The sequence below is a fragment of the Bombus huntii genome, chromosome 7 (genome assembly GCF_024542735.1).
Source record: "Bombus huntii isolate Logan2020A chromosome 7, iyBomHunt1.1, whole genome shotgun sequence".
Taxonomy (NCBI): domain Eukaryota; kingdom Metazoa; phylum Arthropoda; class Insecta; order Hymenoptera; family Apidae; genus Bombus; species Bombus huntii.
Window position 1 is genome coordinate 4,272,065 of NC_066244.1, and position 14,738 is coordinate 4,286,802.

The 14,738-nt window shown below is 35.3% G+C and overlaps 1 long non-coding RNA gene across 4 annotated transcripts in view; it reads right to left on the minus strand.

Moving 5' to 3' along the window:
• The window catches only part of LOC126868043 (uncharacterized), a 34,216-nt gene that overhangs the window by 14,666 nt on the left and 4,812 nt on the right, over positions 1 to 14,738 (minus strand). Inside the window, exons 1-4 of one of the 4 annotated variants that reach the window (XR_007690517.1) lie at positions 5,738 to 5,997; positions 3,134 to 3,330; positions 343 to 1,234; positions 69 to 125 (exon numbers count right to left, since the gene is read on the minus strand). This is a non-coding gene — a long non-coding RNA (uncharacterized LOC126868043). Of the gene's footprint in view, positions 1 to 68; positions 126 to 342; positions 1,235 to 1,483; positions 1,675 to 3,133; positions 5,998 to 14,738 lie in introns of those variants that run through there. The other 3 variants (XR_007690515.1, XR_007690516.1, XR_007690514.1) reach the window with 3 other exon arrangements.

Below are 14,738 nucleotides of genomic sequence, written 5' to 3' on the forward strand. Positions count from 1 at the left end.
TTATTGTAAAATACAAGTAATAAGATTAAATCTAGTACAAAATACAAATCATGTACATGTTTACTTACGTTATTGGCCTTTGCAGTTCTTTTCCAGGGAATAGGCAGGGAGGGAAGATGAAAAACCTGTAATAAAAATATAAATTATTGTAATTTGTTTTGAAAAACACAGTGATAGTCGCTCAAAAAGTTTCAGTTAACGAAATATGAGATTCTATTCAAACTTGAAATTATAGTAATCATAAGAATTCAAATTTTCTAATAAAATTTAATTGCTGTAATAATTGCAACTATAAAATAGAAATTAAAAATTGAGATACTGAAAATTTACAAGTATACCTACATAATAAATATACGATTGATTTGTCAGAATTTCTCTCCACACTGAATGTCCGCCTTTATCTTGCTATATTACGTGAATTTGCTACAGTTAATGTCACATGTTTGCAACTTCACAACTTATATTTTTTCCACAAAGGTGGCGCGCAATGACGCTCAGATGCTTCAAAACAAGATTTCACGCGCGCTTTCACGTAGTGTCGTTCTTCAAGCATATTTAGTTGTAAAATTTAGATTTCTTGCAAACATTTTCGAATATTTATAAAGCGTGATATAGTATGTTAACGGAGTGTATGTTCTATATTATAATAACGAACGTTCAGAGTATGATTCTTGCAAATAATCGTATTGTGTACATTCAGGGTATACACAAGCATTTATTCAATATCGAAAGACGTGTTATAATTTACATTTAATATCTTTAATATATATTGCAGTTTCTTAATAATCATTTCTTAAGTGTAGGACAATAGCAGTATTTTCTTGAATAAGTTCGATAGGGAGGAGATGCAAAATATGAAAATATTTTTCTTCTTTCAACCTCCCCCCTCCCCCCTCCCCCTCCCCCTCAAACAGTTTTATTTTCAAAGAATACTTGTGATCGCGAGCGATGCTGTTGGTAGAGTCAGTGTTTACATTATAGTTTATTTCAATGTTTCCAAGTCACGATCGCTTTGATTAAATCGAACTGTGTAAATAATAATACGCGAAAGTCGTAGAATCTTATCAAGTGAATTTGCACGCAATGTTAGAGTTCTTGTTTGTCGATTATATTTTATAACCGGTCGCGTTAACGTAGCGTTTTATTCTTTTCTTTCTTATGTTTCTTTTCTTAAATGTTCATTTTCGGTATTAAAGTCAGTGCATCTGTCAAGAGGATAAAGCCTTTCCAGGAGCTGAAAAATGTAAGTAGTTTTGTATATTGTACTTCAATTTATTCAATTTTTTGTATTTTGTGTTAATCAAAAAATATAGATGATCGATCATATGAAAAGTTATAAATATTTTCCTACTGGAGTAAAGTCTGCAAACGTTAATAGCCAATGTTGAAATAAAAATGTCTGACACTCATCAGAAATCAATCATTGTATTTTTAATTTTTAGATTTTAAACGTTTATATTAAAGTTCCAATTCCTATACTTACTGGAGTTTATTAGATCACTAGACTCTATCATTGCTAAAGTTTCAAATTTAATAGCATGTCACCTTTTGCTGTCTGAAATATTTTAATCAGCAAAATGTGCTTTCAAGAGCAAATTGTAATATTTTATGTTTTGTTACAGATATCTCACAGCCTGGACTTCTTCTTGTTCTTTAAGGAAGATGCAACAAGGGCTGGAAAGGCAAGAATGTAAGTAGCTTTGAAGTATATCATACATTGATTAATTATATTCTATATATTTTGCAATTTTAAATATCATCAACTAAGAAGAAGACCTTTTAGAAAATTTGATTTGTATTCTTCTATTGAAACAAAAGTAGGCTTTAATAAGTTTTCATATGGAATTACAAGATTACAGATGCCTGGCATAGTTCAGAAATCATAGGTACTTAATTTTTAGATTTCAAACTATTACGTTAGAGTTTCTGATCTTATACTTATCAAAGTTTATTAGAATTTCGATCATTACTAGTCAAAATTTAATAAAGTTTCATCTTCTTAAGTTAGTCGACTCTCTACTTTTTTAAGAACCTTGTATAAAGTTTCGTGTTTTATTATAGATTTGTTTTAAAAGCTAAGAACAAGTACTTTTGCATATGGTATATGAACTAATTTTATACTTTATAAATTGGCTTCCATTGAAGCCAAACGATGAATAACTTAGAGTTTGGATAGTAACTACAAGATAAAATATGTCTTACACGATTAAATAATTATAAGACTTTCAATTTTGATCATAACCAATATGTCAATCTCTGCATCAATGCCATCAAAACTTCAACTATCTCAAGATCTTCTCACACTTAATGCTACGTCTTTAATGACAAATTTTAATATTCTATGCTTTGTAACAGATGTTTTGATGCGAATAATGTTTTTGAATATGATAATGATACATTATCAACGAATAGATGTATAAACTCATTTATTAACTCTTTTTCATTAAATTTTAAAATTGGTACACGTAGGAGTAACAGAAGTAGATTGAAAATAATTATTAGCTGTTTGGGCACAAGTGGAAAGGAGAAGAGGTAGGGGAAGGTGAGAAAGTTATTTTAAGAGGCAAAGGAACAAGGGAAAATCGACGCGCAGAAGCAAAGTCTCGTTAACTCGAAGGGTTCGCTTCAGAGGAAATGTTTCAGTGTGAAAGCACGTATATTCGTGGCTGATCGAGAAATAGGGTGTAAGCTAAAGACACTTGTACAAGGTTGCATGACGACGATTACTAAGGGAGCGCAGTTAAGCTCGACTGGGCACTAATCGAGAGCATCGCGAGTCTCTTTCATCAGAGGCGTAAATAATTCGTTTAGTAATTTACTGAGCGGAGCGAATAAGAGTTACGATGAGGTGTCCTCGCATGAATTAACAAATGGTTCTGACGAGAATATCCACGTTAAGGTAACCATTAGAGCATCATCTTTCTGTAATCGATGCACCTTGCAAGCAAAAGCGTAGCGTTGTTCAGCCTACAAAAATTTATCGTTCGTGTATCGGATAGAACTGAAAGTTTTTGCGTCTCTAACGCGTTAGATGCCGCTTTATTCTATTTACGGAATTGATATACGATAATCGATAACATAATCTCCGTTAACTCCTATTACTGCTTCTCAGCATTCTACGTTCTATGCTTACCGTTTATCGATTCCTTCTTTAAAACCTTTTCGGTCGTCGCGTAGTGTCGCACGACGGTCACGAGCAACAGTACGTTGTAATTGTGTGGCGATAACGTATCGTCGACTTTAGTTGACGCTCGTCCGCGTGGATGTATTCAGCGGCGCTGCCAACCGGTTTGTAGGTTAAGGAACTTGTTGCTCGAACGTCAAACGATCCTAAATAACATTATCGATTTCTTATATGCTTTGAACTATTTTCCATTTAAATGATTTCTCAACGATTCGAATATCGTCGCCCTGGTTCGTAACTGTTATAATTCCATCCTTCAAAAAAATGTAATTAGAAACCAGTGCACATATATGTCCTCGTTAATATCATGTCATGATAATATGACGAAAATTCTATTTAGAAAGCAACGAATATTCGATTCTTTCAAATCCTAATTTTACGGAATAATGGTAAACTTCGTAAACTCGAAACTATTTTTTACAGTCTATCGATCTCTCGATGCTACTCAAATTTCATATAAAATATTTACTAGTATTAAATTTACCGTTAGATCTATCATAAATATCAAAGTTACATAGGGTTAAGGAAATAGAAACGCTCGAGATGGATAAATAAGCAAAGAACGTAGCAGGGGGGAAAGAGGCTCGCGCGAACCTACACATTGCATACGCATTTTACAGGGTGAGCGACGGTGAAGAAAGGAACTTTGAAAGTAACAAGACAGAGGAGGTTGAGGGAAATCACGGGCGTGAAAAACGCGCAAAAATGTAGAAAAAGTAACCGACTGAAGCTCGCGCATATCCGGTCGCCAAATTCGTACGAAATTGAACAAGTTGGCGCAAGTCCGTGTGAGAAGTTTAAAGAAAAACGTAGAAACGTAAGCGAGAGCAAAGACGCGACGAATAGTGTCTTCCATTCTATCTAGAGAGGTTATGTTAGTATGACAGATGAAACAGATGCGGTGTGAAATAGCAATATATCGTAAGTTATGCTTATTTTGTACTGATAAAAGCGCACTTCGTAGTATAACTTGGGTATTAAAGCTCAATTTGATAGTAATTGCAACCTTTTGCAATCCTGTTTTCCTAGACACTGAAAACACTTTCGACCAAGTATCACGGTAAAAGCGCTTCATTGGAAGATAAGGATGTATATGCGAATAGTTTTTGTCATCGTTGTACATACGATGAACGTTGAATACTTAGTTTGCGACAGAACTATTGGAATTTCGTTAGTCATTTTTCTTTGTCCGTGATCATGAAATTCGCTGAGAGCATATAAATTTGGCATTTTAAAGAAATTATGTTCCAAGTCTTGAAATTCAAGGACGGTGATTTTTCATTGGAAAATGAATCAAGGGGGCGGTCGGAAAGCGACAATGCCTTCGTTGATATTATCAAAGATAATTCATAACAAACAGCGAGAGAAATAGCCTCTCGGATGAAAGGCTTTCGTTCTAATATTATTCGTCGCTTGTCTGAAAGAGAAAAAGGTAGAGAAAGTGAAATGGATTTTGCATGGGTTTATTTTACGTTAAGCGATATACGCGCGCGCACACACACACACACACACATTCGATTAAAAGAATCGAGATACTTGTATTTAATATTTTACCAAAGTTGAAGTATTCGTATTTGTTTTAAATAACACTTGTGATAGCATGGGTATTTTTATTTTAATTCGATCGTAAGCACGATATCGCGTAAAACTTTTGTTTCTGTTTTTTCATGTACGTTAATTACATTTCCGTAAAAAGCATCGATGAGCAAAGTCATATTTATTCGGAGCTATGTATATAGGGCCTAAATTTGCTTTCTTCTTAAATGTTTAACTTATTTACTCTTTCATCTTTTATACGATATAATCTCTCAATTATACGATATCAACGAAGGCACATAAGCCGATTAATTATTATAAACTGATATTTTAAGTGTACGTTTGCATCTTAGTTTTCAATATTATATTTTTATCTAGACAGCCTGGACTTTAATAACGAATTTTTCTGGTTCTACGATTACACATTCCGATGACACGATCAATAACAACACCTTATGCACAAATTCTGCTTTAAACGCTACTGCATATTTTTCAAACAATGTAACAGTCGCGTGATTTTCATCAAGTGCTTTTCTAAGCAGTATTTTCTTTCCCTATCTCTTGTTCGATATATTTACTATATATCTTTGTTCTGCCTTCGAATGTTTTACTTACGATGGAAAGTGGATCTTGTGTAGTCGAAATTTTCTAGAACAATGGTTCAGAAAAGATGAACGTATGAAACATATACTAAATCTACTTTCGCTTGGGAACGATAGTTGATCTCTGTCTCAATTATTTTGAAAGATCATTTTTTTTTTACTTGACTTAATAACTGTTTGCAGGGTTGACTCGTAAATTCAATGGCAAACAAATAATCTCTCGTGTCGAAGTAAACGTAGCGCTCGAGTTAAATAGTTTTCAAGTCTAGGATCGATTAGTTTTTGAAACGTGAAATTATACGATTAATTAGTCGTTGGAAAAATACATAGAAACGTGTAGAAATTCTATAGTTTCCAATAATCGCGATATTTTTAAGAGACTATATAGCTACGTGCGTGCATGCACAGAACGTACTCGATGCGTGTATCTCGATGAACTGATCGTCAAGTATGTACAGTGTATGTAAATAAATTGAAAGATAACGCATCTTCTCCGTAACGATATCCTTTCAGTCCGCGACCTATATAGATTTCGTCCCGATTTCAACGTTTCACGTTTATCAAGAAATCTGTTCGCTCGCGATACGCGAACGAATCTTGGACTGGCACCTACTAAGGTATAAAACAAACGAATCAGAAGTAAGCGACCAGAGAGAGAGAGAGAGAGAGAGAGAGAGAGAGAGAGAGAGAGAGAAAAGGACGAAGCGAGAAAAAGAGGATAAAGGGTGCGAGGGTACACATCGCGGTCGATTGGTGCGGGATAGGATGACGGTATGGTCACATGGCCGTTAACTGTTAACTATCCTTTGAGTCTCGTTGGTGAAACATTTCACCCGTGCAACGTCTCACTCGGTCCATAGGGCTGTGACAGCGTATGGTCGAGCTACGATGGCGCATATGCTCGGTTGCTTCGTAAAAAGGCATTTTCACAGTTCTACTAGCGCACAAAATAGTAGACTCGGGCTCTTGGGGCCGTGTAAGCATCGTGTAACGTTATACCTGATTACACATAGTGATCATTGAGCCGAGCTTATCCCTCGTATGCTTCGATAAGTCGTTAAGAACGCACCTCGTTGAGCTCCAACCTCCGTGCTAACGGAATTGTCCAGTCTTCCGTGATATATGTCCACGTATTATTAGTCTTGTGGATCTGATGCTTCATTTTCACCTAGTGGCAGAGGAGTGGGGGATCCTCCGAGTATCGTTTATTATTATACGCACTGCTTGTAGCAAAAGGGCTTTGTAGAAGCTAATGACAAAGTTCAGTACTCCGATTAATCGTTTATCGCTTATATGTACGTATATGAGAGTTTAGTTGCTATCTTCAGTCGTCTGACAGCGATCTTTTTGCTCGTCGCTTAAATTATAGAAAACCCATATGTTCGTTTTCTTTACTTCTATATAATAATGGCAAAATAACACTATTGTTTAGTGTATTTTCTAAAGAGAGAGAGAGAGAGAGAGAGAGAGAGAGAGATTACGTTCGATACGAACATGTCTTGGAACGAAGCATTCGCAAAGTTTGGGTAAACCAAAACCGATGATAGATGTATCGGGGGAAAAAAGCAAAAGCAAATTTACTGCGATGAATGCCGGTAATTCGTGCCCGGTCACGTGATGCCGCGTTATGCAGAAATATTCCGCAGCTCAGCCTTAGCTTTAACCTGGGTCGGGTTAGTAATTATTTTATTTACTATAATGGTAGTACTACTAACGTCCTTACGTTTCTCTATCGATGCTCTGACAAATGGCATTCTCTTCCTCCCGGGCATCCATCGCTTTCCATACAATGAAATCTAGCTAAAGATTTTAATAAGCAAAAAGTTACGTATACTTATAATTATATCGACCAGCTTATAGTTTGATCGAACAACGTTTGCATATCTCAAATACGATAATGTAAATTTTACTGCGTTTACGATGAATTTACGTTACGTCTATCTAGTTGTTCGGATGTCAAGTATCTGACTACGTATGTAGATTAATCGTACGAGAGAGAGAGCGTTGCTCAAATTCCAATAATTATGACGTGTTATTCATTAAGCATGACGAGGAAGATACAGTTATAGTTCACATTTGGTATAACATCGGAAAGCAAGGAAGAGACGAACTGAATATTAATCCTTTATGACGAATGATTTAAAAAATAATTATTTTGCGGTTCGAATACGAAAAATACCATAATAAAAACTACCTTTTACAGGAAATAAATATTAATAATTGCGTTGACGATATTTAACACGAGAAATTTAGAGCGTTATAATACATCGAACGGCTTTCGCTCGGCCGTGTCTTCCTCGGACTAAACTAAAAAGCAGTTAAATAATTTTTACGTGTGAAATCGTTTTCTACGAAAAATAAAATGGCACAGAATAAGGTGGCGTAGATGGCACTGTGAATGGCTGAATGTTCCTTATATAATAATTATATTTACTTTACGCTATTTTCCATATGTGAATTTAAAGCGCAGATTGTTGCTATTAATAAAAGATTTTAATTTTTTCAGGAGTAAATGTCGCTTTTGAACAAGCATATCTCTGATTCTGTGGCATCTACATATAAATGAAAATTCCACGCGTTTTGTATTTCAGCTCGTATCTTCGAAAACCTACATCGATTCTGATAGAGTCAACAAAATCAACTTTTTAAACAGATTTTTATTCGAGCATATGATCTTTCCAGCATAAGTGCCTTTATGAAAACTAGATCAAAGTTCTCTGAATAAGGTTGTATCGTTTATAGTCAAGGAGCTGTAACATGTTTTTCTCGAACGATATATTCGGGAACGACGAAATTTCGTACGAGAAGTCGTTTTGCGACAGGTTAATATCCTTCAACGCGTACAGTATAGATTAAATTAGTTTATTTGCTTAAAAAATTATTTGGTCTTTTCGATTCTGTTAAATATGTAGTATCTGTCGAACGATATACCCTATCATCGTGTGACTTATCAATATTCTTTGATAAAATTTTTGCGGTTGTCGGAGTTAAACGCTATTTCAAGCAACAAAAGTTTATCCCGCGCTCACAGGTATAGTTTCGGTACGTGTACGCGTAAGGTACTGGCTTACTTTCAAAGGAAACTTAGGAATTTGGAGATATTTGCAAGTATCGACGAAAAATCTATAAACAGATACTTTACTCGAAAGAATAGACTACTAACCAACTTTGCGCGTAATATATTTAATCTTACGACTATTTCTAGTTAAAAATAAACATTTTTATTGTGTCGTAGGCGAAATAATTAGCTATTTGTCTAAGCGGTTTTTGATCGATGATATACACTTATATAACGATTATACACTTTACGTTTATGCACGATATACCGAGTATTTTATCTGTTTTAATATGAACAAATTTAATCGGTTCGTTCACCCACACACTGAACATATATTCATCAAGTAAGAACTTTTATCGTCGTAAAGTTCTCGTGCAGGCCACTCGTGCTTTCCATTACCGAGACCATCGACACGTTCCTAGAAACCTTTTCACGATTTATCGTTCACATTCGAATAGAAGCGAACATTGCAGATGAAGATAACCTCGTACGATAGGCGTGACTGCTATATGTACGCGTTGCAACGAACAAGGCAAGATATGCGAATGGATGCATAAATACGGTCGAATACTCTAGCTATTTGCCGAACACCGTGATGTAACCAATAGAAAGATGCCATTTTTTAGTCGAAACGAATTACAAGAACAAAGCAGTTTATTTTAAGTTAAGTTAACTTTTGAGTTAGGTATCGTACGTATTAAGTAAGCTGATTATCGATCAATTTCTGCAAACAGCCGAAGAACGTAGCGAGAAAAATACTTCGCTTAATAAAAATACAGGACGTTGAACGAATCGTATCTCGAGCGAATAAGAATTTTTCGGGCCAAAATATAAAAATAAGATAAGAGAAATATTAGGACACGTCGTCTCGAATATAGACGAATTTGACGCAAACGATGAATTGGGAAGATCGCATCAACCGCTTTTACGTGCACTTATTAGCGACGACAATGCGGGCGGACAGGGATCTTATCAAATTTTTTAGATTTTATCAAATTACGACACGTTTTCCAGAAATTTGATTTTTATTACAGAGATTTTCGTTTAAGTTCCTTTATTCTCGTATTAGTTGCGACAGTAATTGAATTTAAGGTAATTTAAAAGCATGTATTTCACGGTAACTCGACAATTGCGGATGTCGCAGATCGGTGGATTAGATTTTGAGATTAGATGTGTTTAGCGCAACTTGGTGTCGACGATCGAGGTTCCTGGCAGTTAGGTTCTTGTTAAAAAATTCTTTAGATTTCAAATATCCGCTTCGGTCGATCGTAACGAAACGAGAAACTTAGGTAGAGACGGTATAACAGGGGCGGTACGTATTATTCTATACGAAACAATTAAAATTTTTATCAGAGAAGTATTTATTGCTACTTGGTTTAATTCGTAATTCGATTAACGTTGCGAACTAAATTATTGTTCTTGCACCTACGTGTTGTTATTTCTGAAATAAATAAAACTAAAAAACGAAAATGTCTTTAACTTTAACTGAAAAGTGTATCCGATCCTCTTCGGTCGAACGATTAGAGAGGAGTTTAGTGGAGTTTTAAGAAAAAATTAACGATTGCGATACGATATCGAAGATTATAAAAATTTTGAATCAGGATACACTCGTAAAACTATAAAAAGAAATTTCAGCACGATATTAGGAAAAGGGTAAATTGTACCAATTACAATTTGGAATAATCTTCTTCAGCCTTGAATTTTCGAATAAACGAGATCAATTCACGCTGGAAAATCTTGAAAAGGCCATTGTTGTGCAAGGTGACCCACGTAACTGGGGCAAACTGTGTCTTGAAAATGATCAGCAATGGGAAGAAATATTGTAAAACAGAAATGAGGTAGTGGTATGGGATAACGTTGTAAGAAATGATAATTTTGCGTATCGTTACACAGGAATGCGTCTAGAAAACGTAGTTGTATTTTTTCTATAGATTATCGGTAAAAGTTGGAATTCGTCGTTATAGCGATAGATTTATCGACGTTACGCTTGTGTTTCTTATTATCTCGTTACCTATTGGCACGCTTGATACGAAGAATGGCTATGAAAGATGAGAGAAACGTTAGAAATGATTAGGAATTATTGAAACCTTTAAAAATTGTTATTCGGACCAAGGCACTTGAAGCAAGGTCTTTCGATTGTAATTGTCTTCTTTACGAGACGTCGATAATTTTGCCAAGTCCAAGAAGCTCGGCGTTTATCGTGTACCGTCGTTGCTTTATCATTCGGCCAGTTTATAGCGTAAAGCGTAAAGCATATATCGCAATAAAAGAGTATTAAAAGTATTAAAAGTATTTCTGCGAATCCTTCGACCGACGCTTTTTCCTTTTTTGATTTAATATCTGTGCCAATAATTTTATGCCTAATAGTTCGTACGTACGTACTACGAACCACTTCTTCCTTTCTATTTTCCATTTCCAAGTACTCCGTTGAAATCAGATTGTTCGAGTTATTCGAACCGAAACTGTTCGAGTTCGAGTAATTTGACTGATTCGAACGAAGCTTTCGGATCGGTATTTCCACTCTATCGCGATATTCTATCTGTGCTGTGGTAAGCGCGCGTGCTTACACTGGGCCGTTCTCTAAAATCATTTTCTGCCGCTTGACGCAGATTCTACAAATCGTTCATGGAGCGTTTCGATCTTCCTTCGATTCTCTTTTAACATCGACCTTCTCGTTTCGTCCATTGACGCGACTGTCTGGCACAGCCATATAGGCAGATTTGTCTAACTGCAGAATCAATTGCCTCCCATCGGCCACGGCTGGACGAAACTTGTACATTCCACCGGAACGCTGCTGTTCGACCGAAACTTTGACGCTTAGGAAACCTGTCGCTCTGGTTTGGTGACCTACTATACACGTTATCGATACAAACTCTTCGCGTATCGTCTTTTAGTCGAAGAGCAACGTAGGAAAACGAACGACGTTTTGATCCGTTTTGCGTAGCTATTTAACCGACGGCAATCGGCATTATGGTGTAGCGTAAGACGCAAGTGTGAGCGAACGCTGTGCGAAAACCTCAAACCGCAAAGAGTTAAAAGTTATATCGAAGACTTTAACGCGTTTTGCGAAATATTATATCGTATCTGCGTACTTGCTTCTCGCAATGTTATCTAATTGTCATTCGCATCGTTGAACATTTTTTACTCCATGAAGTTTATTTTATTTTAGTCGGCGTAAAAAGTTTACTAACGCGAGTCATCGATAATAATCGTAACCACCGTGGCAATCAAGGCGGTAGGTGTACGCCTACTAATCGCCCTTTACAATTATACGTTTGCTTCGAGTCACCGAAACATTTTTACCATTCTAGTCGTATACCCACGGAAACAAACAACCTGATTCTGATCGTATATTGTACCGACAACGAGTGAACGTTTAGACAGTTATTATTGTGTATATTTAAACACATTCTTTAAATCGTTGAAAATATCTTTAGTCTAATTTTAGTCTCTGATCTTAGCCAAGATCTTACCACCTGATCTGTAAACTGTATTAGTAGATACGGATTAAAATAATAGTTATCGTCAATCGGTGATACAAATAGACAGGTGATAATAAGAAGGTGGATGAAAATTGGCCCTTCGGATACCTGGATAAGCGACTTTGAAGGCGTCTGTTTAATGTTCGCTCCTAAATTTTACGTAAATGGTTATAGTATATATACTTTATTATATATTTATATATCTTTGTTCTCCGCGTTTTTCACATATTAGAGTATGTTGTACGCATCGGACATGATATTTCTAGCAGCATTGTTGTATATTCGTATCAATTTTTACTTTTGCTATCACAGAGTAGGTACCCATTTAGCAATAACAGTAGTAATAGTTAACGGCGCATTTGAACTCGAACGATTGAAATTCTCAAAGCTTAATGTTTCAAAACGATTCTTACTATTGTTACTGTTGTTACCAATGGTGAAATGCTCCGAGATCGCTGAAATGCTCTTATCCACTTTGTACAATAGAATCTATTGTCTTAAACAGCGCACGTATGACGCAAATATAAAGCATCCTTTGTCATGGAATAAAGGTAAAGGTACGTATTTCTAACAACCTTCCCTGAAACGACAGCAACGAGTTTATTCCAACGCGAAGTCCTTACCCGGTTAAAAGAAAAGTCTGTTTTTCCATAGTTAATTGAGAAAATAATTTGGTACGAAAACACACTTGTACCTATTTTTAGAGAGCTTTCGTTTCTTCGATTTCAATCTTTCCGTGTTGACGCGTGTGTCTTTGAATTGCGCATAAACATATGTAATACGTAAAAGTGTTTGCCCGTTAATTATTAGAGATCATTTTAGAATTCTGTTCAAAGCAAATTGATCCTATATAATTAATAATTTTAACTATACGATAGTTATTAATAAATTATTTTACTTTTAGTTACTACTTTATTTAAGTAAAGATTAGGATTACTATATTTCTGTTTTATCGTATCATAGCGGACAATTGAAATTTTAGCGATGTTAAACGACGAATGATATTAAAGCATCTTTCTAACGCGACGGTAGACGAATCGAGCAAGGTATACGCGCAAATTAAAAATAGATATAAAATAGAGTTACCGAACCTTACCACGTACCAAATATTGCGTTGTTTAAAACGGATTTAATTTATATTACATGAATATTACATGAAGAAAGTTGCACGTTATAAAGCAAAGTAATCTCATACGAGACCGCATTGAAATTTATTTAAAATTCCTCGAATGTATTCATGGCCATGTATCGTATAAAAGTTTTATTAATTAAATTTCATGTTTTTGGCTCTATCATACATATACTCGATTATTTATACGTAGACCTATAGTATCGTACATATATGTTTACATTGCGTTGGAAACGATTGTTATAAATAGCGATCATTCTGAATATTAAACAACTCTTTTCGAGTTCTCTACATTCTTGATTATTTATATTTATCAGCTACCACTGAATGTCGCAAACTAATTGGTAATTTATTTCGATCGCTTTAAAATTACTTCGATGAATTTATATACAGATGTAGAGTATCGATTGTGAAAAATTTTTATATACGCATATAACATTTGAGAACTGTAGGGGAAGAACGCGATAAGTCGCATCTTTTACTTTTTATTTAAGGGTAATTTTAGAATTCGATCGCGTTATATCCATCGATACTATGATACGTATAATTGTCGTTTTATTTGGTTTTGATACGAAACGTATATTGTTTTACCGTCTGCGTAATTTTAGAAATATTGCTCCAGTATTTATATATATATATATATATATATTGCAGTTTTATATTAATATCGTTCTCCATGTCACGTTTTATGACACATAGCATTTTCGTTTTCTATTCAAATACCTTTTCATACGTGAAAACCGCATCCGAATGAAAATAAAATAAATTTTGTTAGTTTGCCAATTTCGTTTCCTCCGCTTTATTTTTCGTTTCCAAAGTGTGAAGACGTCTGATAATCGTCCAATGTTTTCGCACAATCCAACCGACCTGGTCGGTAAGTGTAAAGTATTTTCTCAACGACTCGGCAACAGATCGTGCGAAATAAAATACAGTAAAAATCGAAGGGAAATAAAGTATATCGTAGCGTTCCTGTACCGTTCAAATTCTCGACGGTCTTCGTTTAATTAAAAAACGCGTGAAACCATACGTACAGGGTGTCTCACAGTCCCATAGTCCCATGTAACTAATACAAGCTACAGCTTCGAATCGGTAGGAAAAAGTCTGGTTTATATCTATATCCATTCAGTAAACGATGAGATTTGAAATATTACGCGCGATTCATCGATTTACGATTATTTATGGCTATCGTAGAAACCTTGTATCGTATCGTCTCTTGGTCTCTGTATTAATTGGCCATAATTTTTGCATAAACGAAAAATCATACAAAGTACTGTAAAAACGAGATATTTCGAAAAGTTTGGTTATATCGATATTTGGCTTAAAAATGGCAATTAACCTCTTAACGTAACAGATAGATATGGTGCAAAAATCCGGAGAATTTCTTTCGCGCGAAAATCTCATTTCCCGAACTTATTCCAGCTCGAGGAACACGCTGCTCACCTGCGCGTAACTATATAACCACATACGTATGTATGCGCTTGTGTATTAGCTCTCTGCACGACTTTCAACCGAACGTACATACATTCAGCTCGAGATAATGTAATATAGCAAATGCTATAAAATATTCCATGCAAAGATATTTGCTTGGCTTTCCTATTTCGGATAATAGAGATTTTACGAAAGTGTGATCTTTCGTTATTTCTCTTACGTACTTATAGAGCTGTGTCGAGGGGGAAGATGAAGCGATGAAAATTGCACGAGCGTGTATCGAAAAACTGAAGATTTTGCGTTTGATTCTACCAGAAAA